Below are 24764 nucleotides of genomic sequence, written 5' to 3'. Positions count from 1 at the left end.
GAGTCATAACAGTAGCAACGTTACAGTATGAAGTAGCAACGAAAATAATTTTATGGTTGGGTCACAACATGAGGAACTGTTATTTAAAGGGCCAGAAGGTTGAGAACCACTGCTTTAAGGAATGAAAGAGGTCTACCAGGTGGATTATCTCACTAGGGCTGACCAGAAAATTATAGACTGATCAATTAAGATTACATTCCTGGAAGAGGCTGAAATTGGAATGAAGTTAGGTATCAAGTTCTAGTTTACTGACCTTAGCACAAGGGACTCCATTTGGGGTCTGTTGTCTTTGTTTAAACAATCCCTTATATAGAAAAATAATGGTCATACCAGATTCTTTCATCTTAAGTGAAATAACAGAATTTTGTTTCTGTGGAACAAGGCCATGTTCACTCATGGAACAAAATAGCCTTAAAGTTATCCTGTTGAAGTAGTATCCATTGTCAGAGAATTTCACCTTATTTAAAGAAATATTAAAATGTCAATGGCCATAAATATTTTTCTGAATTAATTCTAGAAAATGACATTCTTAATGAAACTAAGTGAACATATTAATGTTTTTTAAAAATAATTTTTCTAAACTTTAGGAAAAGGACTATATAATTCATACTTTTGACTCAAGAAGTAAAGTTTCTGTTTAGGTGTTAATAAGGATAATGATAAAACATCATCTTTCAAAAAGGCTACATATTATTTTCATTTTATAGAAGCAATTGGGCTCAGGGAAGTGAATAGGTTGTAAATGGTGGAGTTGGGATTTAATTTCATTCCTACCTAGACCCAAGTCCATATTATTTATTTCCCTTATGGTGGGCAGAGTAAGTTTAGAAAATGTTTGTATACTCCCTGATTTCCATAATCTAAGAATATGACTTGCTGAAGTGAAATGGGATAGCTTACCTGGGATTTAGTCTCCTATAGATAGTAGACTATAAGCTTTGTGAGAGCAGAAACCATTGGACCATATCTGTTCTCTTTACCATATTAAACCCAGTACTTAGTACATCCCTAGCAAGTTGGTCCTCAATAAAAATTTGTGCAATGAGCCCTGACTGGTTTGGCTCAGTGGATAGAGTGTCAGCCTGAGGACTGGAGGGTCCCGAGTTCAATTCTGGTCAAGGGCATGTACCTTGGTTGCGGGCACATCCCCAGTGGGGGATGTGCAGGAGGCAGCTGGTCGATGTTTCTCTCTCATCGATGTTTCTAACTCTCTATCCCTCTCCCTTCCTCTCTGTAAAAAATTAATAAAATATATTTAAAATTTTTTTTTTTTAAATTGTGCAATGACATACACACAAATGATAATGTTTTGGACTAGGGGTGGACACACATTAACACCTTCAATATCCTATTGAAGTTTTTTGCAGTACAATTCACAGTTATGAATCTGTAAAGATTCATAAGGTCTTTTCTCTCATGAAATTATCTGAACCTGGTCATGGGAAGTTTCCATATTTGCAAATGTATTTTCCAGTCAAATTTTAATAATTAATCAATGACATTGGGAGTCAGTTTGTGGACGATTGAGAATGTTCCCCTACATAGTTGGTCATTCTCTAACAAATTAATTCCCTGAAAATGGATAAAGAAAGTAGGGCCAGTGCATGAAATTTGTGCTTTGGTAGGGTCCCTAGCAGCTGCTGGTTGCCAGCTGCCGGCCGGGGCCTCCCTACCTTCCCCCTGCCAGCCCACCCACTGGTGAAACTCTCAGAAAAACTCTGGTTAAGGGGACAATTTGCACACTATGCTTTTATTATATAGGATATTCTTAGCACCCTGCTTCCTAACAGATTCATAATACATGTGGAAACTGAAGAAAGAAAGGAAAGATGGAGGGAAGGAAGGGAGAAAAAAAGGAAGAGATAAAGGAAAGAAGGAAGGAAGGAGGGAAGGAAGGAAGGAAGGAAGGAAGGAAGGAAGGAAGGAAGGAAGGAAAGGGAAAGGCAGGAAGGAAGGGGAATGAAAATGAGAGGAATCTTGAATTTTAGCCTTGGGTTGGCTGTGAACTTGGGCCAATCATTTGTCCTTTCTGTTCCTCAGTTTCCTTATCTGAAAGCCAGAGATGTTCACCTAGTTCAGTGGTCAGCAAACCGTGGCTCACAAGCCACATGTGGCTCTTTGGCCCCTTGAGTGTGGCTCTTCCACAAAATACCACGTGCAGGCATGCAGGTACAGTGGGACTGAAACTTCATGGCCCATGCGCAGAAGTCGGTTTTCGGCCTGGGCCAGTCTATTTTGAAGAAGTGGCGTTAGAAGAAGTGGGGGGTATTGGTCGGTCTGGCGACTGGAGATGCAGCGCAGGCGGGCCGCCGGAGACGCAGCGCGGAGGAGGCACTCGAGATTCATGCACGAGTTGAGTGAGCCAGTCAGTCAGCAGCCTCATTGTGCAGTGGTTAGTGCTAGTCCCATCTGCAAATTGCGCGGGTGACAAAAGTACCTACTCGAAGCATAAAGTTACCTGTATTTTTCCAACCAGCTGCAAATCCTACAGGTATTTTTGTCATCAATTTAAGAATTGTAATTATTTTGTGTTGGTGGCTTTATTATTATAAAATGAAACATTTTTTTAGGTGCCCTGTTTGACATGGCTACAAAGAAGAAGCAAAGAAAAACGGAAGACGAAAACCGTGAATTTAAAGTTGGATTGACCGAGACTTTCGCGTTTATTCAAAACTTAAATGGCCTTCCGACCTGTCTTATTTGTCAGGAAAAATTGGCGCATAACAAGAAATCAAATTTGGAGAGACACTTTACAACTAAACACGTGTCATTTAGTACTAAATATCCTGTCGGTGATGCAAGGAAGAAAGCAGTTGAGGAACTTCAGAAGAGTCAAGAAAAATCAAGTTCTGTATTTAATTATTGGATGCAATCTTCCAACAATGTTAATAAGTTTTGTGGTTAGTCAAGAGATTGCTAAGAGAGGAAAACCATATACAGACAGCGAAAACATAAAAAATTGTTTTATAAATGCATCCGAAGAGCTATTTCGGGATTTTAAGAGCAAAGCAGATATTCTACAAAAAATTAAAGAGTTACCATTGTCTGCTAAAACAGTGAAAGATAGAACAGTCAAAATGTCTTCGAATATAACCAACCAGCAAATCGAAGATCTTAAATTGGTTTCAGCTTTATCAATAGCAGTTGACGAGTCTTGTGACAGAAATGATAGAGCGCAAGTTTCACTTTTTGTACGATCTATTTCATCTACAGGTCCTAAAGAAGAACTTTTAGGATTATTGCCACTCAAAGGTCAAACACGTGGGGAGGATATAGCAAATGCTGTAATTGAGTGCATTGAAAAACATCATATTTCACTTGATAAAACTGTCTCAATTTCAACAGACGGGTCGAAAAGACGGCGTAAGAAACGGGTTTGTTGCTATTTTGAAAGAAAAAATTTATCACGAGATACTTACTTACCATTGCATCATTCATCAAGAAGCACTTTGTGCGCAGACATTTCCAGAAGAAATTTGCAAAGTTATGGAATTGGTGATTAAGATGATCAACTCCATTATAGTTAAAGCTCTTAATCATCGCCAATTTAAAGAATTTTTAGGTGAAATGGAGAGTGAGTACGCAGATCTTCTGCTGCATGACAAGGTACGTTGGTTATCAAGAGGAAATGTTTTGAAACGTTTCGCTTCCTTATGAACAGAAATTAAAGCATTTCTCCTTGAGAAGGGTGTTCACTATCCAAAACTAAGGAACGATCAGTGGATCCAAAAATTTTATTTCATGGTAAACGTTACGTATCATCTAAATCAGCTTAATCGTAAACTACAGGGGAAAGGAAACACAGTGTTTTCGATGTTAGAAGAAGTTATTACATTCGAAAACAAATTACCTCTTTTTGCTTAAGATTTTGAAAGAGAAACTTTGATTCACTTTCCAAGCCTGTTGAAACATCGCCATGAAAATAATTCTGATATTGACATTTGCTATTTCAAAACAACACTTTTAAATATGAGGGAAGCTTTTCTCAACAGGTTTCAGGAATTCAGAAACAGCAAAGCAACATTGGCCTTTGTTAAAAAACCTCTCAATGCTACTGTAACAGAATTAAATTTTTCTCCCTTTAATATTGACATTGGCAACTTTGAAATGCAATTGCTGGATTTAAAAAACAAAGAAATGTGGAGCTCGAAATTGGAACGTCTTTGTGCTGATATAGAAATAGTGGAGAAAAACAAATGTGAACTTAGTTCACAGCACAAGTGGTCTGCTTTGAAAGACCTGGAGAAGGAAGATATGTTGATTTTTAACACCTGAAATAGTATTCCTGACTCATATAATCAACTGAAAAAAACTAGCGTTTGCTGTTCTTTCCTTATTCGGGTCTACATATTTATGTGAACAATCATTTTCAAGCATGAGCCTTATCAAGAGTAAATTGAGAAGTCGTCTTATTGATGAGAACCTGGAATCGTGCCTAAAATTAAAAACAACAACATACAAACCTGACTTACCCAAACTTTCCAAGGAGATGCAAGGCCATTGTTCACATTAGTGTTTGTCAGTCATTGTCATGATTTAATTTTATGGATATTGTAAGGTAAATTGTAAGGAATTTAATTTCATCAATAAATAATATCACTATTAAGTATGATATCGAGTTTTATTCAATGTACCTATAGTTTAACTAAGACTTAAAACTTTAAGTAAAGTTTATTAAGTTAATTTTAGGGAACATTGTGGAGTGAAAGAAGATGTAGTGTTGAGGATTGAGAAAGGTATGTTGAGATAGTTTGGACATATAGAGAGGATGAATGAAAGGAGATAGACGAAACAAGTATACAAGACAAGGGTGGATGGGAGAGTTGGAAGGAGTCAACCTCAGCGAACGTACCTCAATCAGATTGAGGATATTTTTAGCGAAGGCCAGCTTAGGAGTACCCTAATTAAGGTAATAACAATGTACCTACCTATATAGTTTAAGTTTAAAAAAATTTGGCTTTCAAAAGAAATTTCAATCGTTGTACTGTTATTTGGCTCTGTTGACTAATGAGTTTGCTGACCACTGGGTGGGTGCCAGCAGGGGCTCCTTGATTGCCCCACTAGTTGGCCTGACAATTGGTCCTGATCGTACACCAGGGCTAGGGACCCTACCCATGCACAAATTTCGTGCATCGGGCCTCTAGTATGCATATAAGTTCTACAGTTAATATCCCTCCTCCTCACCTTCCCTCTCTAATTCGCCAGTCTGTCCCATGCTTCTATGTCTCTGGATCTATTTTGTTCATCAGTTTATTTTGTTCATTAGATTCCACATATGAGTGAGATCATGTGATACTTATCTTTCTCTGACTGGCTTATTTTGCTTAGCATAATACTCTCCAGGTCCATCCATGCTGTTGCAAATGGTTAAGAGTTCCTTCCTTTTTTTTTTTTTTACAGCTGCATAGTATTCCATAGTTTAAATGTACCACAGCTTTTTTTATCCACTCATCTGCTATGGGCTATCTTAGGTGAGTCCCTCATCAATTCAGTCTTGGATAACTGGAATAACCTTTAAGTGATTGGGTATCCAGAATGAGCATCTATTAAAGTGCTTGCAATTTTCTTCATTTTAATTTAAGTTTCACATTGCCTTCAAAACTATCTATTCAAATATTTTAAAGATCCAAACATATCACCTCTCTGCTTGAAACTTTCCAATTTGACCCCCTCTACCTACAAAATAACGTTCACACTTCTTAACATATTTAAGGCCGTATATGTTCTAATCTCAATCTACTTTTTCAGATTTGTCTTGCCTCTCCCACGACCAATACTAAATTATGCAAATCTAAGTTTTTAAAAAAATCACATAATAAAAAATGCGGTGACATTCTGATTTTTTTGAATTGCTAACAGTGGGGGAACTGAGGGAATTTGTGTATGGTATGATAAAATAGAGGTTACTAAAATATAAATCTATTACTTTTTGAAAATGTATTCTATATATTTCCTTTTGTCAATGATATGGAAATTCTTTTAATAGCAAGAGACAGAAATCTAATGGGAATTAGCTCTGGCAAAAATTAGAAATTATTGGCTTATGGATTACAAGGAAGAGTTAAAAAAAAATTAAGAGATGGGCAGGGCTGCAGTGGGGCCTCAGAACAGCTGCAGGAACTCCACTGCTACCAAAATTCCTCTTGGCTCCTCTCCGCTTGTCAGCTTTATCTGCTCTCACTGCAGACAGGATTTCCCTACAAAGTAGAAACATGGACACCAACAGAATGTGGGGGCAGTGTCCTTTAACAACTACGTGCCTGACTCTCTTTCTTGATTCTAGTTTGAAAAATCCAGAGAAAGCCTCTGATGATACTGGCTTATGCCAGGGGTCTATCTCTGAACCCACCCAGTGTCACCAGGGGAGGGGATTATGTAAGCACAGAAAAGCTCTGCCTGTAGTCATGTGGATGGTAGCAGGGGAGGGGAATACCAGTCAGTTCTTAGGAAAGAGCTTTTAGGGAAGGCAGTATCAATGACATCCATTAAAGTACTTCCTAAGGAATTTTAGTGAAATTAATTCAAAACAGCTGAAAATTGTATGATTAATTGTATTTCACCTGACTGAGAATCAGAATACAAGACTTTTTACTCAAAACAGTTGGTGGTTTCCGTATAAAAAAAGAAATGAGAAAGGACAGGGTATGTTCTGAGAACACTCCAGCTACGATTCCACCTAAGAGTTCTTCCTCGTCTTTTGTAAATAAAAGGTAAAAGCACAGAGGATAAAAATAACCAAGCCAAAGTTAAAAGAATAACAATACAGGGGATATAATAACAGGACAGGTTCTCTCTGCTCCAGAACCAGCATGTCGGGGAAGGGGTCGTGTGCATCTCTAGAACACGAGTGTCCATTCATTCAATGACTATTTAATGAGTCCCCCATTGTGCTGGGCACTGTGATAGGTGCTGGGGATAGAGCAGTGAACAAGATAGTCATGGTCTTTGACTTCACTAAGTTTATATTCTAACTAGGGAGATAGGCTTTAACTAATCATATAATTACAACCATATTATACAATGTGAACAAGTGTACGATGCCAGGGGAATTTCTGATGCGGACCCTCACTGACTCCGGCATATTAGGGAAGTTGTCCTTGAGGAAGTGACATTTGAGCTGAGCTCTGAAGGAAAAGCAGGGGTGTAGGGGCTAGGGTTAGGTTGAGGGCAGGAAAAACAAGACTGGTGGTTGCACCAGTGTGGATGGCCCAGAAAGAGTGAGAAGGCTAAGGAGGTGGGAGAAAGCCTCTTTGTGCATGGCCTTGTAGGCCCCATTCATGATTTGGGTCATTACCCAGGAAGCAACACATTTTTGAAAGGTTATTCTCGGTGCAGAATAGAGAAAGGATCAATGTGAGCCAAATATAGGTGTGGAAAGGCCAGTCATCAGACTACTGAAGCTTGCCTAGAGTCCAGGCAAAGAAATGAGGCTGACTTGGACTAGGATGGAGACAGTGAAGAGCGTCCAAATGAAATGTTGGGAGGAGGGCATGATCTGAAGAGACAGTGTGGCTTGACAATATTAATGTGTGCGTGTGTGTGTGTGTGTGTGTGTGTGTTCCATAGCAGTCAGATAATCTCAATAAGCAGGGGCCAGATTTTATATAAACAACTGCATTGTTTTAAGTTATACTCTCTTTTCCTTCTTTCCCCACACTCTCAAACCAGGCCCAAAGTCAGACCAGAATGTCAAGAATCAGTCATTCTTCTCCTAATCCCCATATACAGAAACTGTGCAAGATTTGCTTGTGGGGCACACCCTAGGCTTTCTTATTCCTTTCCCAAAATCTCACACTCAACTTTAAGCAGAGACAACAGGCAAGGATGTTAGGAAGATATAAGAGGAACCTTGTAATCAGCTATTAAAAAAATAAAAGATGAGCAAACGTGGGTTAACTGTACTGAATTAAAAATATGTATTGGTACAAGTTCCCCAGGCTGTCTTGTTCTGGTGGAGATGAAAGCACTTTTTACAGTGAATGCTAGCTGCAAACATGTGTGAGGCTCGTATCCGCTATTGTAACACCTAGCACTAGGGCTTGGACTTTGCAATCACTTACTAAATATTTGCTGAACTGAATCATAAACACAACATAGTGTAAGACAGGGCTATCCCAAGATCCTTAGGGCTACATATTCTTGGCACAATTTCGAGCCCCCAACTCCTTTCATTTCATTATAGAAAGGAGAAGGAAACGGAACAAATAGGGGTTTGGTCACTGCTGTGTAAACAGGAACTTTGTTTGAAGTAAGCTCTGGGTCAGGAGTTCTAGTAGTAACAAGCTGACCTTGATAAGTAAAGGGATTATATAACATGGGCTTTACATGAGATTTTTAATCTATTGTACTATGAAAAGCAAGGCCCACAACCTTATATAGATTTGGGTGAGGAAAGAAAAGCAAGCCAGCCGATTGTTGAAGGGAATTAGGGAGACTTCTCTGCTAATTTCAATCTTAAACTGAGATAGGATCCAATTGTGGGTTCCTTTCTCTGGGCTCCTGACTAGGAAGTGAGTTCCATCACCTGTTTTTATTTATACCAGCAGCTGTTATTGTCTAAAACAGTATTCTTCCTTCACTAAAGTCCTCAATTTCCTGACCACTTTCCTCACAACACAGAAAACCTAGCAGCCTTGCCCAAAACTTTAGTTCATCTAAATTTCAACCTGGGCCTCCTTTCTAGGCTACTTAGTCTTTTATAACCAAAGGAAGAATTATATATTTTAAACCCTCAAGATAAATATTTTATAACTTCTAATGAATTCAATTCTTTCCACATAACAATGAGGGTAGGTATATCAAAGCTGGCCAGGTATCTCCATGCATAGTTGCTGTTGCAAACAGTGGCCTCTACAGCTACTGGAGCTCACAGGACTTTGGGCTACAAATAATAGGTAACTGAGGCCCGAGCAAGCTTAACATTCCAAAGAGACAGGAGCAATGGTTGGACCCCCTTAATGTTTCAATCTGGGTAGAAGTTAAGGGTCAGTGTTAATATCTCATCATAATCTTCTGAACTTATTTGAAACACTGATGAGCAAGCTTTTCCTTCATTTTTTTCTGTCTTTTTTTTTTTTTTTTTAATAGAAACTCACATGAGAGGAGTCAGTGAGCATAATTCTCAAGGAAGGATTTCTGACAAAATATAATGATCAAAAACCAAATTTTCAACTAAGGGCCTATAGACACTGTATAATGCTCCTTCCTCATAACAGATATTCAAACTACTGCTGTTTATTATTTTTTCAAACTATAACATAAGGTTTATTTAGAAAGTTACACAAAGTAGTAGAAGTGAGCCAGCTGGCCTGGGTTGGCTCAGGAGACAAGTTACAGAGTCAGGAGAAGGGCCCTTAGTGCTTTGGAGAGAGAAAGGCAAAGGTAACATGCCCGGGGGCGGGGGGGGGCGGGGGGGGGGAAGCAGAGGGGAAGGCAAAGGTGCTGACATGGTCCTGAGAGGAAGAGCCCTCAAGCTGCTTCTTGAAAGGGCCCCAAAGGTCTTGCTTAAGAATGACAGACAATAGTCCTCGTCCTCCAGTTCCACTAGCCAGAAAGAACTGTTGAAATCGCAATTTTGGTCACAGGCTATCTTTTCAAGGTATCCTGTAACAAGTATTGACGTAGAAACACGAAAAACTCCCAGTAGAGACGAGCTCGAAGAAACATAAGCATTAAGTTGGCTTTATCAGGATCACTTTGAAGAATGAGCTTAGGCCTGAGTCTGGTTTGCCCTGTGCTTCCCCAATAGGAACTCCACGGCAATACTGTAGATCTTCTGGTTTGTCAATAGCAACTGCTTTTGACTTGACAACTAATGTAATTATGATAGACCTGAAATTCTAAAGACATATTCACCCTACTTGGATAAAGTTTCCTTGTCAGGGTCAGAAGAGCATAAAGAATCATCTGGAACTGTGTTAATGCAGTATCCATTAGCCAGATGTGGCTATATAAATTTAAATGAATTAAAATTAAATAAAAATTAAAAATTTAGTTTGTGAATTTCAAGTGCCATTTTTGAGTGCTCAATAACCACATGAGCTAGTGACAACCCATTAGACTGCAGTTATAGATCATTTCCATTATTATGGAAATTCTGTTGGACAACAGTGATCTGAAAGAATAATTTCTTTGTAAATATATCAATTACTAATTCAATTTATAATTCATTTAAATTGAGACATCTTCCCTAAATTCTTACTACAAAAACACAAGATAAGCAAACAATCTCCTCTCTGCCCCTTGAAATGGTTCTTTGATATTACATTTCTTTTAGTGCTTGTCATAATGAGGTAGTCTTTCGGATAGTTGTTACAACTATGTTCAAATGTAGCTCCAAGTGAGGGAGAAGGAGAGAAGAGGTCCTAATTAGTGAAATTTGGAGACATATTAGAGACATAGTAGAGACATAATCTATATTGTTCCAGCATTTGAAAGACTCTTGGACAAATGCTCCTCAGATCTGGCATAAATTTAGGGATATGAAGAAGGTCATTTTGTCTTGCCTCTAAATATACATTTCTCCACCTACTTACTGACATATAAAATTCCTTCAACAGGAAGAAAAAATTTTGTTAAACAATTACATTTACAAATTTTTTACACATTTTCTTGGGAGAAATACACTAAGCTGTAAACGATTTACCTCTACTACTTTCCAATAGCTTTTCATAAGAAATGGAAGAGAAATTTTAAACTCGCTCAATTCCTAGATCAAGGTGAAACTGGTTGAGGAAAGAAGGATTAGAAGGGAGATTAGAATAGATAGATTTTTAGAATTGAAAGAATAGATTTTTACTGTCCAATTTTGTGACAGGTTGGCTCTTGGTATTTAGGGAATATATAATTGAATTGACAGAATATTCAGCTCTAATTTCCATTTGCTGTGAAAGTGGGATTCTCCAAGACTCTCAACAAATTTGCTCTCAGCATGAGAATGACTAATACTGGTTTAGGGTGGTATTGTGTTTTGTTTTGTTTTTTAATTTTTATCATAAAGTTTAATTATTGTTCAGAAAAAAATCAGTGAATAACTTTCTCTGAAAAAATATACAGGGTGAGGCAAAAGTAGGTGTATAGTTGTTCATATGAAAAATAATACAATAATTAATAAATAATACAAGAATAAACTCTGTGTTTAATGTACTCACAACTGGAAACCTACTTTTGCCCCATGCTGTTTTAACTCTATATAGATTGCAGTTATACTGGGAGTGGCTGATAAGTTAAATTACCCTATTTCCAATTTTGAAAATGACAAAAAGTCAACTTCCAGTCTGATTATAAAGATGCATGTCCCCTAAATGGCTGAGGATAAATACTATGAGAAAGATAAAAGCTGTAAAGCTCAGGGCATGATATAGGCTCTAAGAGAAAGTCTCAGAAGTACCCAAAGGAGTGACAAGGAACAGCTGGCTACAATATGGAGTTCTTTTCAATCATCTTTGTCTTTTGCTCCATGTTTAAAAATGCGCATGAACTCAATGTAACTGAAATTTCTCTTTTTGTCCATAGGTGCTTCTCTGTACAGCTCATCCACTTCCTCCACTATAAACCGATTTCCCATTGTTGTCAGCTGCTCTCTCAGGTAATCTTCCTGAGTAGTGCCAGTTGCTTCCTCATCAAAGCAAGCAAAAGCATTTCCGATGACATCTTCTGGATCTGTGCCATTTAAGTTTTCAACAAACATCAAGACAAACATGGTGAAATTATGCAACCAGGAGCCTCATGCATTATGACATCTAGATACTCATCAGTTGGATTCTTCTCCAGGGAGGTAAGCATGCCATGTAAATCTTCCTTGTTAATGAAACCATCTCTGTTCTGATCAATCATGTGGAAGGCCTCTTTGAACTCCTGAATCTGTGTCTGGTCAAACATGGCAAACATACTGGATGTTGCACGTGGCGGGGGTGGGGGGTGCGTGGCTTCATGGTGGTCTTGATCTTTGCCCTTCTGCTCGACATGGTGACAGTTAGATCCCTGAACAGCTGCGAGAATCCAAGAACTTCGGTGACCCTCCTCACTGCCCTTGCTGCAGCTATTGCCACCCTTCTACACCCAGTGTGGTGGTATCTTAAAGATGCACTTGACTTTGGGTGATACTGTATTTCTGAATTTCAGCACCTGAGGAACTTTGGGCGGATATTTGGGACAGTCAAGGAAGACCCTCATTTGTGCCACTCCATTTCCCATATTTTCAGCCAAAAGGGCAGACATTGTCTTAAATGACTGTTGTTCTTTCAGCTGAAACCAGCTCAGTCCCATTTTTATTTTGGGGCATGTTTCTTGGCAACTAAACCAAGAATTTGCAAATGACCTTCTTTTTATTTTTTTAAAATATATTTTATTGATTTTTTACAGAGAGGAAGGGAGAGGGATAGAGAGTCAGAAACATCGATGAGAGAGAAACATCAATCAGCCGCCTCCTGCACATCTCCTACTGGGGATGTGCCCGCAACCCAGGTACATTCCCTCGACCAGAATCGAACCTGGGACCTTTCAGTCCACAGGCCGACGCTCTATCCACTGAGCCAAACCGGTTTTGGCGATGACCTTCTTTTTAATTTCAGGAGGAACTTCAGGAATATTATGAAAGTTTGCCTACATTTTATTTCTAAGTTGCAAAACCCACTAGATTAGACTAGAAGTCTCCTGCCTGTCACCTCTGGTCTCCAGCAGAGGGGAAAATACCTTATAATGTTTGTGGAATTGCTAAACTGCACTCCCCTATTTTACAGATGAAAAAAAAGGAAAATAATTTTCCTAAGGTCAAGGAGTGCGGGACCAGTAAAACAGCACTAGGACGGAATGTTTTATGTGTTCTTCCCGCTCCGCTCTGCTGATTTGTCACAACTGCTTTCTTTCTTTGAATATTTGGTTCTGGAGGCTGGTACAGCTTCCCACAGCTCAGATGGGTACACTTATTGTTCCTCTTTTATTTTTGCATTTTTTATTAATTTCTTGCCTAGCAGTGCTGAAAGCATCAAACATCAAATGACAGTTTTCTTTGTATACTAAGCAAAGAGAGTCTAGAGTTAAAGAACAAAAAATACTAGGAAGAAAAACAAAATATTATCAGCACACATCTCCCCAGGTGGTGAAATTCTAAACTATTTTTATTTTCTTCCTTACCTTTTTTGTACATTGTAATTTTCTATAATGTACATTAATTTAAACCATTTTTTCTCATGAATTACTTTATAATAAAAACATTACATATATGAAATCTCCTTCTTCTCCTATTTCCACTGTTTGAATTTAAATGAAGTAGAGCAGTGGCTTCCATTAAGCAGGGTGAAGGGCACATTAATTATCCTACAGATATTTGGGACAGTCAAGGAAGACCCTCATTGGTGCCACTCCATTTCCCACATTTTCAGCTGAAAGGGCAGACTGTTGTCTTAAATGATTGTTGTTCTTTCAGCTGAAACCAGCCCAGTCCCCTTTTTATTTGGGGGCATGTGTCTTAGCTCTTTGCAAATGTGTAGCCTTGCTTCTATGCTCACCAATCTATTGTGTTTCATATATATATATGAAAAAATATATTTTAAGGAAAAAACCCCACCTACACAATTTAAGACAATAAGAAAGCACAAAGCATCCCATGGGTTAGACTTTTTACTTCTTTTGGCACATAAAAGGTTATTAAATAAACTCCCTTAATATTGCACCTAAACTTTCTTCCATAACACATAAAGAGGAGGAGTATAATCCTAGGCTTTTGTACATGAGAAATAAAAATAAATTAAAAATAAGCCTAAAAAACTTAAAGATGTATGAGTGAGTGTGTGTGTATATGAGAGAGAGAGAGAGAGAGAGGGAGAGAGAGAGAGAGAGAGAGAGGGAGAGAAAGAAGGAGAAGAAGAAGGAGGAGGAGGAGGAAGAGGAGGAAGAGGAGGAGGAGGAGGAGGAGGAGGAGGAGGAGGAGGAGGAGAAGAAGAAGAAGAAGAAAAGAGAAGAAAGAGAAATGGGTCTTGGGTATTGTTCCTTATGAGTCAGCCTGGGTATGTTTTAAGATGTTTTTCTGCATCCACCACCACCAAGAAAAAAATCTATGATATCCCACAAAAGTTAAACTTTGACTTTCTTCCAAAGAGAGGAAATATGGAAAATCTGAATATTTCAATAACTACTTGATGCATTTGTTCTTTTCCCCTTATCCCCTCTTCTGAACCCCAACTACCTTCACCATACCAGTTCTCCAAATGCTAATCGAAATAAAAAATCCAAAAATGACATCTGCTTTGCTACTTTTCAGCTATGCTCAGAAATTAGCAATTAATGCCTAAGAAGCTGTGTCAATTTGCTCATTGACATTTTTCTGTTTAACAGATAGGTAATACATATATAATAAAAATATACATTTTCCCCAGGGGACTTCATTTACAGTATTAAAAAAATGAAGCTATAAACATTTTACCCCTAAGTTGGATCTCATGCAAAATAGTGGCTAACCACTGAGCAAGGTTATTTCCTTGCTCATTTTTTAAATTTTATTTTATTTTTTTGGCCATTAAAATTGCCTTCTTTGCATCTCCTTTTTGAGGGGCCATGTGTGAAGGCCAGATCTATCCAAAACATGATTATCCAGTTCAGTTAATGATTTCAATGACTTCTTATGGAAAAATCCCTCTGAAGACTGCCTCTTAGTAACCGTAATAAAGGTAGTTTCAGGAGGTGAAAGGAAGGCAGTGAAGGTGGCCTTTCTCTTCTCATCCTCCCTACTTCTCTCACTTCCCTTTGTCCCTTTCTCTCCATATGCTCTGTCTCCCTTCTTCCTCCTCATCTTTTCTCTCTCTCCCTTCTCCTTCTCTTTTTACCACCGTTTCTCCTATCTCTGTCTCTGCCTGTTACTGAACTTAGTGATGTACCAGATGGATGGACCTATTAATGTTCCCTAAGATACTTGTATATTAGTCTTTGGGGATTATGTCACAAGACTGTGTGAAAATAAACTATTTCTCATAGTTACTACTGTTATTGATAATAAAAATTATTACTACTAACAATTATAATTACTACAATTATTATATACCTTATTTTTGTATCATAATAGACATCTTACAAAAAGAATGTTCTCATCTTCTACCTGGCTTGATACTCAATGCTGCCACGTGAAAAAGGGGAGCAGCTAGTATTCCTATTTTTCAGATAAAGAAGTAAGGCTCCAAGAAGCTGATCTGCCTATAATAATAGCACAGGTAGATTGTAATGGGGTTGGCTCTGGAATGTAAGAGTTCTGGTAGCTGTGCTCTCTTACATGGAGTTGAAATTAGGTCACCTTAATAAATTTTAAGTTATAGCCAATAGTATTCAATAAAAAAGGTTTGTGTTCATGGATAAATGCAAAGGCAGGTAAAGGAAGTGGTGCCTTACTAGCAATTCTTTATACCTTTGGCAGATGTGGTTGAGGCAGCTTTGCCTGGCCTAAGTTCCAGGGACCAATCCTAAAGTACTCTTTGGTTGCCTCTGCATATTTGAATGTTAAGATATAAGCCCAGGATTTAACCAGACATGAAGGGTTTGGGGCTTGGTATAAAACAGTCATTTTCTTTTAAAAACTTGATACTTTTGAATTTCTTTACATTAAAATAGACTTCTAGGCAAAAGATAAATACCACATGATCTCACTCATTTGTGGAATATAGAGAACAACATAGACTGATGAACAGGGACAGATCCAAAGACAGAGAAACAGTGATCAGACTATCAATCCCCAGAGGGAAAGTAGGGGAGGGTGGGGGTAAGGGGAAGAGATCAACTAAAGGACTTGTATGCATGCGTATAAGCCAAACCAATGGATACGGACAACAGGGGGGTGAGAGCATGAGTGGCGGGGGGAGGTTGGGGGTTAATGGGGGGATGAGTACACATTTGTAATACCTTAACCAATAAATAAATTAAAAAAAATAGACTTCTAGGCAAAGAGGAATATATGGGGCAAGGTCAGTGAGACTAGGAGAGTACTGTAGGTGAAGTACAATAAATACAGAAGAGAGGTGATAAAAAAAAGGAGCATTGGTGCCTCAGGGCCTTGCCCAATCCTTTTGACCTTTCCATGAGCTCCTGCAAGGCTGGATCCAGGCAAGTTTGTACAAGAAGTGAACCTTGTTTTTTGCAGTTCTGGTGCCACCTCTCTCTGTACAACCTTAAACCTTTCCCACTAGTAACTGCCTACTGACTCCATGCCCTAAAAGTAACCCAGGCCCTTTCTCCTTTTCCATCTTGGTTTTATTGCCAGAGCACTCTGCTCTGGTGCCTAGTAGAATCATTGTATTACTCTGACAGTACATCAGGTGGCCATATTATCTTTCTGCCCTTATTTGTGAGAAAACTGTGAGATAGCTCTCTGATCTTTTTTTTTAATTCTCTCTGTGTGCTAGCAACTTGGTGTGTGAAATCTTGAACTGTCACTTTAAAATTGACCAGGAGAGAGGAGATAGGCTATGGTAGTGGAAGTAGTGAGGAAAAGGTGATTCCTTTTCTGGTATAACTTGGTGATGGATGGAATAGAAGTATCAGGACAAGAGACAACTCAAAGAGAACGTTCAGATTTCTATCTGAGATTGGGAGAACAGTGGCAGCACCAGTGGATTTGGAGAAATAAGTTATTGTAAGTGCAGCCAATCTAAGCTCTTGGAAGTCATAATTCTGGGAATATCTTTAGAAGAATGTAGACTAATGTAGTCTATACTATGCTAGTTATAGACTATACAGAAACTTTGTAAATTTAAAGAATATATCCAACAAATGAGCAGATATCATTGACTTGATAGGGCCTATGGATACTAATGACTAATAATAACTTGCATAAATCTCAGGACTTGCTAAAAATGTTATGCATGACAAACCATGGAAACAGCAATGAGAAGTTCATGATTTAGCATAAGTTGTAAATTATTTTGTGACCCACTAGTCCTGCTATTTGCTTTTTCCCCAGCTAAGGGAGAGATAATAGAACAAAACATGTCTTTGACTGTAAATGTCTTCAAAATATTTGGTATTGCCAGGATAACTCAGAACAATGAGACTTGCTGGCATTGCAATACTTAATAGAACTACTTGAGTTAATTACTTTAAGGAAACAAAATAAATACATTAAAAAAACCAAACCAGACACAGCTTAGAAGTAGTGCAAGTCAGATCTGACTTTGCTAGAAGCCCAGGCATTAAGAATCCAGAATATGAGGAACCAAGATGGCGGCATAGGTAAAACCCTGAACTTGCTGCCTCGCACAACCACATCAAAACTACAACTAAAAGACAAAATGGATATCATCCAGAACCACGGGAAGGCTGGCTGAGTGGAAGTCTGACAGCTAGAGGGAAAGAGAAAAGCGCATTTAGACTGGTAGGAGGTGCAGAGGTGAGGAAGAGCAGAGGTATGGAGGCCTGTGCGAAACGGGCTGGCAACTGGGTACACTGTGGTCTTTTTCAATCAGGTGGGAGATACAAACTCCTGACTGCTCTGAACCCCAGTTCCAGGTGAGACTCTGGGGACCCAGACTCATACGGGGAGAAACTGGACTGTCTGGCATCGGGACAGAAATACGAGGGCGGCTTTCTCTCAGAGGTGGTCGCAGCATTCACTGTTCCTGCACGGGGCTGCGGGACACAGAGACCCAGGGACCTATCCAGGGCAGGGCCCACGGGCAACCATTACTGTTTGCACCTTGCACCGCCCTGTGATTCCCTGAGACCCCGCCCCACACAATTTACAACCCCACCCAAGCTGTGCGCAGAGTCGTTTGCATATGAACAGCCTGGCCTTTTGCAACCTAACATAACAAACTGCAGCTGGGTCAAAGAACCCCAGAGCTTCCAAAAGAAGGCCTAAGGCTCATCAGCAGCCTACATTGCTTCACAGAGGCACCTCATCTGGGCACCTCCAAACCCTAAACAAAGAGGAGGAATTGGCAGATCTCTCTGTAGCTCCTGCTGGGTGGCCTCAGGCAGTGGCTGACTTTGCACCTCCTTGGAGATCTAAGAGCCAGTGTACCCAGGGGTCAGAGTGGGACCACACCAGATTACAGCTCTTCAGATCCATAAGAGACACACGCAGGGGGCAGACTCAGTGAGCACGAAAACCCCACTGAAGCAAGTCCTGCCCCATAAGGGTGTTTCCAGCACAGCAGTTCTCCCATTGTAGACACAACTGGTCCTCACAGCCAATTGGCCTGGAGGTCAATTCCTCCCAGTGATACCAACAGCAATCAAAGCTTAACTACAACAAGACTGTGCACAAAGCCCACAAAGGGGTGCACCAAGAGCATCCACCTCAGGTGACTGGGGAGGCTGAGCCACTGGGCCCTATAGGACACCTAGCACACAAAGCCACTCTATCAACACAGGGAAGCAGCCAAAATGCAGAGACAAAAAAACAAGTCACAAATGAAAGAAATGGAGGAAAGCAAACTACTGGATATAGAGTTCAAAACCACAGTAATAAGGTTACTCAAGAATCTTCTAGGAACCTCGGAGAAATTTAGTGAGACCCTTAAGGATATGAAAAAGGACCAATTAGAAGTTAAGCATACACTGACTGAAATAAAGAATAATATACAGAGATCCAACAGCAGACTAGAGGATCCCAAGAATCAAGCCAAAGATTTGAAATACAAAGAAGCAAAAAAACCCAACCAGAAAAGAAAAAAGAAAAAATATTCCAAAAATATAAAGATAGTGTAAGAAGCCTCTGGGACAACTTCAAGCATATCAACATCCGAATTATGGGGGTGCCAGAAGAAGAGAGAGAGCAAGATATTGAAAACCTATTTGAAGAAATAATGACAGAAAACTTCCCCTACCTGCTGAAAGAAATAGACTTACAAGTCCAGGAAGTGCAGAGTAGCCCAAACAAAAGGAATCCAAAGAGGACCACACCAAGACACATCATAATTAAAATGCCAAGGGCAAAAGACAAAGAGAGAATCTTAAAAGCAGCAAGAGAAAACAGTTAGTTACCTACAAGGGAGTACCCATATGACTGTTAGCTGATTTCTCAACAGAAACTATGCAGGTGAGCAAGGAGTGGCAAGAAATATTCAAAGTGATGAACACCAAGAACCTACAACCAAGATTACTCTACCTAGCAAAGCTATCATTTGGAATTGAAGGTCAGATAAAGAGCTTCACAGATAAGAACAAGCTAAAGGAGTTCATCACCACCAAATCAGAATTATATGAAATGCTGAAGGGTATTCTTTAAGAAGAGGAAGAAGAAGAAAAAGGTAAAACTAAAAATTATGAACAACAAAGTGACAACAAATACATATCTATCAATAAGTGAATCTAAAAATCAAGTGAATAAAAAATATGAACAGAATAAACTGGTGAATATAATAGAATCAGGGGCACAGAAAGGGAGTGGATGACAATTCTTGGGGGGAAGGGGGGTGGGGGGTGCAGGAAGAGACTGTACAAAAATTGAACACCTATGGAGGAGGACAATGGGGGCGGTAAGGGCATGAGAACCAGGTGGAAGGGAGCTATGGGAAGAAAAAAGAGGAACAACTGTAATAATCTGAACAATAAAGACTTATTAAAAAAGAAAAGAATCCGGAATAGGACCTTGTTAACTTTTAGTCTGACTTTGTATTCTCCATCTAAGCTTCTTTATCATCATTAGTTGAATACCCCCGGGATGCTTACACCCATTCAGAACAGGCCAAAGATGAAGTTTTAGAAGGTTACTTTCTAGAAAAGTGGATAAATGCACAAAGATGATTCTTTGTTTTTTATGGGTAAAAAAGGTGAAAGAGGTTATGAAGATTATTCATGAAATTTAGGGTAGGAGATCATCTGTCCATTTTATACAAACATGACACTTTTTCCACTTCTGAATCCCATTCTGTCTATAATGCTGTTGCCAATTCAAGTTAAATATCAAAGACAAAGACTGAGCTGCTAATCTTTTCATACTCCACCACATACAATATTCCTATCACAGCAAGCATCATCCTCTCAAATAAGACAACAGGAATATACCTGGAAGCATGATGATTCTTTCCATATGCTGAGATATTATCAAATTTCTTCCTTGTCTTTTAACAACATTCTCCTAAATCTGTACCCGTCCCTCATCTTAAGAAGTACTAACTCAACAGACAGTTGAATCTCAGAGGGAAGGCAGGGTGGGAGGGTGGGTAGGAAGAGATCAACCAAAGAACTTGTATGCATATATACATAACCCATGAACACAGACAATAGGGTGGTGAAGGCCTGGGGAGAGGGGCCAGAGTGGGCTAGAAGGGGTTAACTGGGGGAAAATGGGGACATATGTAATACTTTCAACAACAAACATTTTAGAAATTTTTTAAAAAAACAACTAACTCCTTGCTTTTTCTACTCTACCATTTGTTGAATGTTCAGTATTATCTCGGATTCTTATTCTTTCACCCAAGGAATTAGCAAACTCACAGACTTTAGTCACTCATTTAGATTATGGCTTCCATGTTTAGAAATACTGAATTACATGTGTACATGTGAGTGTTTATGTGTGCAATAAGCTTTCTAGGTCTGTTTATACAGTGGTTCTCAACCTTCTGGCCCTTTAAATACAGTTCCTCATGTTGTGACCCAAACATAAAATTATTTTCATTGCTACTTCATAACTGTAATGTTGCTACTGTTATAAATCGTAATCATAAATATCTGATATGCAGGAGGGTCTTAGGCAACCCCTGGGAAAGGGTCATTTGACCGCCAAAGGGGTCGCGACCCACAGGTTGAGAACCACTGGTTTAAAAGGTTCAATTCTGCCTAATTGGCTGAATGTACCCTATAACTAAGAGCAAACGTTTTTATTATGTAGATTTAGTTTAAGTGTCATGTTCAAATGTTAAGAACAGGTCCCCTGGACCTTCATCCAAGGCATTAATAATTTAAACTTCGGACTGACCACTTTGAACCACCATTCACAGAATGATTCACCAATGACCACTGTCCTTTTGAGGCTGGCATTAGTTACTTGTATCTGAGCACTTGCTCTGCAGGCCCTTATAATTTAAGCTACCACATCCCAAAGGGCTATAAATAAGTGCTGGGAAAACACACTGTATTATACAACGTTACAAAGAATTTTTGGAACCTTTAGTAAGCTAACAGGTAATGGGACTTTACAAGGAGGCAGAATTACAGCAGTGTTTCCCAAATTTATGACAGCAGAACAAGAGAAACATGCCCTGTTTCTCTGAAATCCTACAGAATTTACATTGGGAAACCTCAAACTAGCTAAATTTCCCAAGTGGCATATTCCTGCAAACCACATTCTTCTTTTCTCTTCCTCAAAAGAGAAGTGCAGAATACTCCACAGGTCTCTGGAAAGTAAGCAATTGCTACTTAGGTTTGGGTCAACTCTTGACAGAGCACCAGAACAACTATCAAACTAGAGCAGGGGTGGGCAAACTTTTTGACTCGAGGGCCACAATGGGTTCTTAAATTGGACCGGAGGGCCGGAACAAAAGCATGGATGGAGAGTTTGTGTGAACTAATATAAATTCAAAGTAAACATCTACACTAATAAAAGAGAAACATGGTAATTAGCGTACGACCGCTACCCTTCCCATTGGCTAATCAGCATATCCTTATGCAAATGAACTGTCAGTCAAGATGGCGGCAGGCAGCCATGCACTGAAGCCAACAGGGAGGCTTGCTTGCTCCAGTGATGGCGAACTCCAACGTTCCCCACCTCACTTGCCGGCCTCTCAGCTGCAACTCTAAGCAACTATGTTGCAAATATAGAAGCTAAACAAAACCCTAGAAACCGGCTTTCAGTCAGCCGGGCTTCAGCCAGCCGGACCGCAACATTGTATCAAATACAGAAGGTAAAGGCCAGAAACCTGCTTTCAGCAGCCGAGGCCTCAGAGCTAAAGCCGGCCCAGAATAGAAAAAAAGGAAAAGAAAAAAAGGAGCAGTTGGGGGCTTCAGTCACCCTCCAGCCTGAAAACGGCCCTCAGCCCCTCACCCAGACTGGCCAGGCGCCCCAGTGGGGACCCCCACCCTGATCCAGGACACCCTTCAGGGCAAACCAGCCGGCCCCCCCTCGTGCACCAGGCCTCTATTCTATATAGTAAAAGGGTAATATGCCTCCCGGCACCGGGATCAGCAGAGCAGTGAGGTTCCCGGCACCGGGATTAGCGTGACAAGGGGCAGCGCCCAAACCCCCTGATCGCCCTGCGGCTCTGTGAGTGACAGGGGGCGGGGCCACAACCTCCCCATCAGCCCTGCTCTGTTCGTGACAGGGGAAGGTGCCCCAACCCCCTGATCATCCCTGCTCTGTGCCTGGTAGGGGGGAGCTCCCCAATCCCCTGATCGCCCTGCGGCTCTGTGTTTGACAGGGTGCGGCGCACCAACCCCCTGATCGGCCCTGCTCTGTGTGTGACAGGGTAGAGCCATAACCTCTCCATCGGCCCTGCCCTGAGTGTGACAGGGTGCAGCGCCCCAACCCCCTGATCCGCCCTGCTCTGTGTGTGACAGGGGGCGGTGCCCCAACTCCCCTATGGGCCCTACTCTGTGAGTGACAGGGGGAAGCTCCTCAACCCCCTGATCAGCCCTGCTCTGTGCATCACAGGGGGGAGCTCCCCAACCCCCTGATCGACCCTGGTCTGTGTGTGACAGGGTATGGAGCCCCAACCCCCCTGGTGGGCCCTGCTCTGTGAATGACAGGGGGCAGCGCCCCAACCCCCTGATTGGCCCTGCTCTGTGAGTGACAGGGGGCAGCACCCCAACCCCCTGATCGGCCCTGCTCTGTGTGTGACAGGGGGTGGCGCCACAACCTCCCCATCGACCCTGCCTTGAGTGTGACAGGGGGTGGCGCCCCAACCCCCCAATCAGCCCTACCCTGAGCGTGACTGAGGGTGGCATCGCAACTTCCCGATCTGCCCTGCTCTGTGCATGACAGGGGGTGGCGCCCCAACTCCCCAATTGGCCCTGCTCTGAGCCTGACCAGGGGCTGCACCTAGGGATTGGGCCTGCCCTCTGCCACCCGGGAGCAGGCCTAAGCCAGCAGGTTGTTATCTCCCGAGGGGTCCCAGACTACGAAAGTGCACAGGCCGGGCTGGGGGACCCCCCCCCCCCCCCCCCGAGTGCACAAATTTTTGTGCACCGGGCCTCTAGTCATTACATAAAAGGGTACGGTCTTTTTTTTTTTTTAGTTTTATTCATTTCAAACGGGCCGGATCCGGCCCGCGGGCTGTAGTTTGCCCACGGCTGAACTAGAGTCTAGTAGTCACTTAGCCAGTTCTAAGATGGAATGCAAAGATCCTGACTCTTAATGTAAACAGTTATTACACTTGTTATTTTGGGGTGTGTGTGTGTGTGTGTGTACAATTTTATTGAATCTTCAACTTAAAAAAATTTTATTTCCCATTTATCACTTTAGATACCCCAGCATTCTAGCTTAAGGCTAAAGTCAAAAGATTTGCCTAAATAAAAAAGCAATTATTAGCCATGAGGCTGAGAAAGGGAAAGTGAAACAGAATGTAAAGCTTTATTAATTTTTCTCCAATCACATTAAATATCTATGAGCATTTGAATTATGGCTGAAGCAGATTATATGTTATTTTCCCCTTATGTGAATAGCGTGTTATAATGTCATAAAATGAACTTAATTGGTGTCATTTCTCTTCAAGAAGCCATATTAATTGCTATCTCAGCCAGGGATGGGTACTTTAAAAGACTAATACATGTTATTGACTTGTTTTGGTATTTTTATGTATGTCAAAATTAAACTAAGTTGGGTTGTCCTTTCCATTCTTTCCAGGATTTTAGGCATTACATTTAGCCTTTTTCTATTTTTAGGACATTTTGTTTATCTTCCAAGGTATAAAATAGAATGACAAATGACAACATGTACTTGAACAGTACTTTCATACAAATTATTTCATTTGACCCTAACCATATCCCAACAGGTGAAAAGAAATTAAGATCTTAACCCAAATAGTAAATAAGGTGAAAAAAGTTAAGGAATGAAGAAAGAGAGCAAAAGTTTTATTTAAGATCATATATTTTTAGGTGGTAGCACCAAAACCTCAACCCAGGGCTCCTGACTCACAGCTTTAAGTTATTTCTATTAAGAACAGGAGAGCCCTAGCCGGTTTGGCTCAGTGGATAGAGCATTGGCCTGCAGACCTACGGGTTCTGGGTTTGACTCCAGTCCAGGATATGTCCTCTGTTGCAGGCTCCTCCCCGCCCTGGGCCCTTGTCAGGGCACATGCAGGAGGCAACCAATCAATGTGTTTCTCTCACATTGATATTTCCGTCTTTCCCTCTCTCTTCCACTGTTTCTAAAAATCAATGGAAAAATATCCCTGGGTAAGAATTTAAAAAAAAAGAGCAGGAAGTTTTTCTTCCTCTCCACTACTGAGATATATACCATGCTAAGTATATTGAGCAATTAAAAATATACACCAGCCATTTCTATCCCTGATCCAAAGAGTTTGACTTTCTATTCTACTTCAAATCAAAACCAACTGTTGTACCTAACTAAATTATTTTATAAAATTTGGGAATAAAACAACCACTACCCAGAAACCATTAAAAAAACACACACCCAGAAAATTATCTTTACATGGTTAATTGTGATCACTTTTTCTTCCCTGTGTGATATTTTCCTCTCTCCCCCCTTTAAAATGTATAACTGGAGAATGCTTTTCTGTTAACATTTAGATCCATTTTAGATTACATCTCATTTCTTATTTATCTGTCTCTCATCTTGTTGCTATAAAATGACAACCATCCTTTATGTTACTCTTAGGTAATTC

At 40.3% G+C, this 24764-nt stretch overlaps 1 long non-coding RNA gene and 1 pseudogene across 2 annotated transcripts in view; both read right to left on the bottom strand.

Annotated features, from left to right (window-relative positions):
* The window catches only part of LOC139015209 (uncharacterized), a 93544-nt gene that overhangs the window by 46748 nt on the left and 22032 nt on the right, over positions 1–24764 (bottom strand). The window lies entirely within an intron of this gene.
* On the bottom strand, positions 11435–11975 carry LOC139015633 (myosin regulatory light polypeptide 9 pseudogene; annotated as a pseudogene).

Source organism: Myotis yumanensis, unplaced genomic scaffold (genome assembly GCF_028538775.1).
Source record: "Myotis yumanensis isolate MYYU_CA2020_CCGP unplaced genomic scaffold, mMyoYum1.0.hap1 SCAF_8, whole genome shotgun sequence".
NCBI lineage: Eukaryota > Metazoa > Chordata > Mammalia > Chiroptera > Vespertilionidae > Myotis > Myotis yumanensis.
This window is presented reverse-complemented; position numbering and strand designations above follow the sequence as displayed.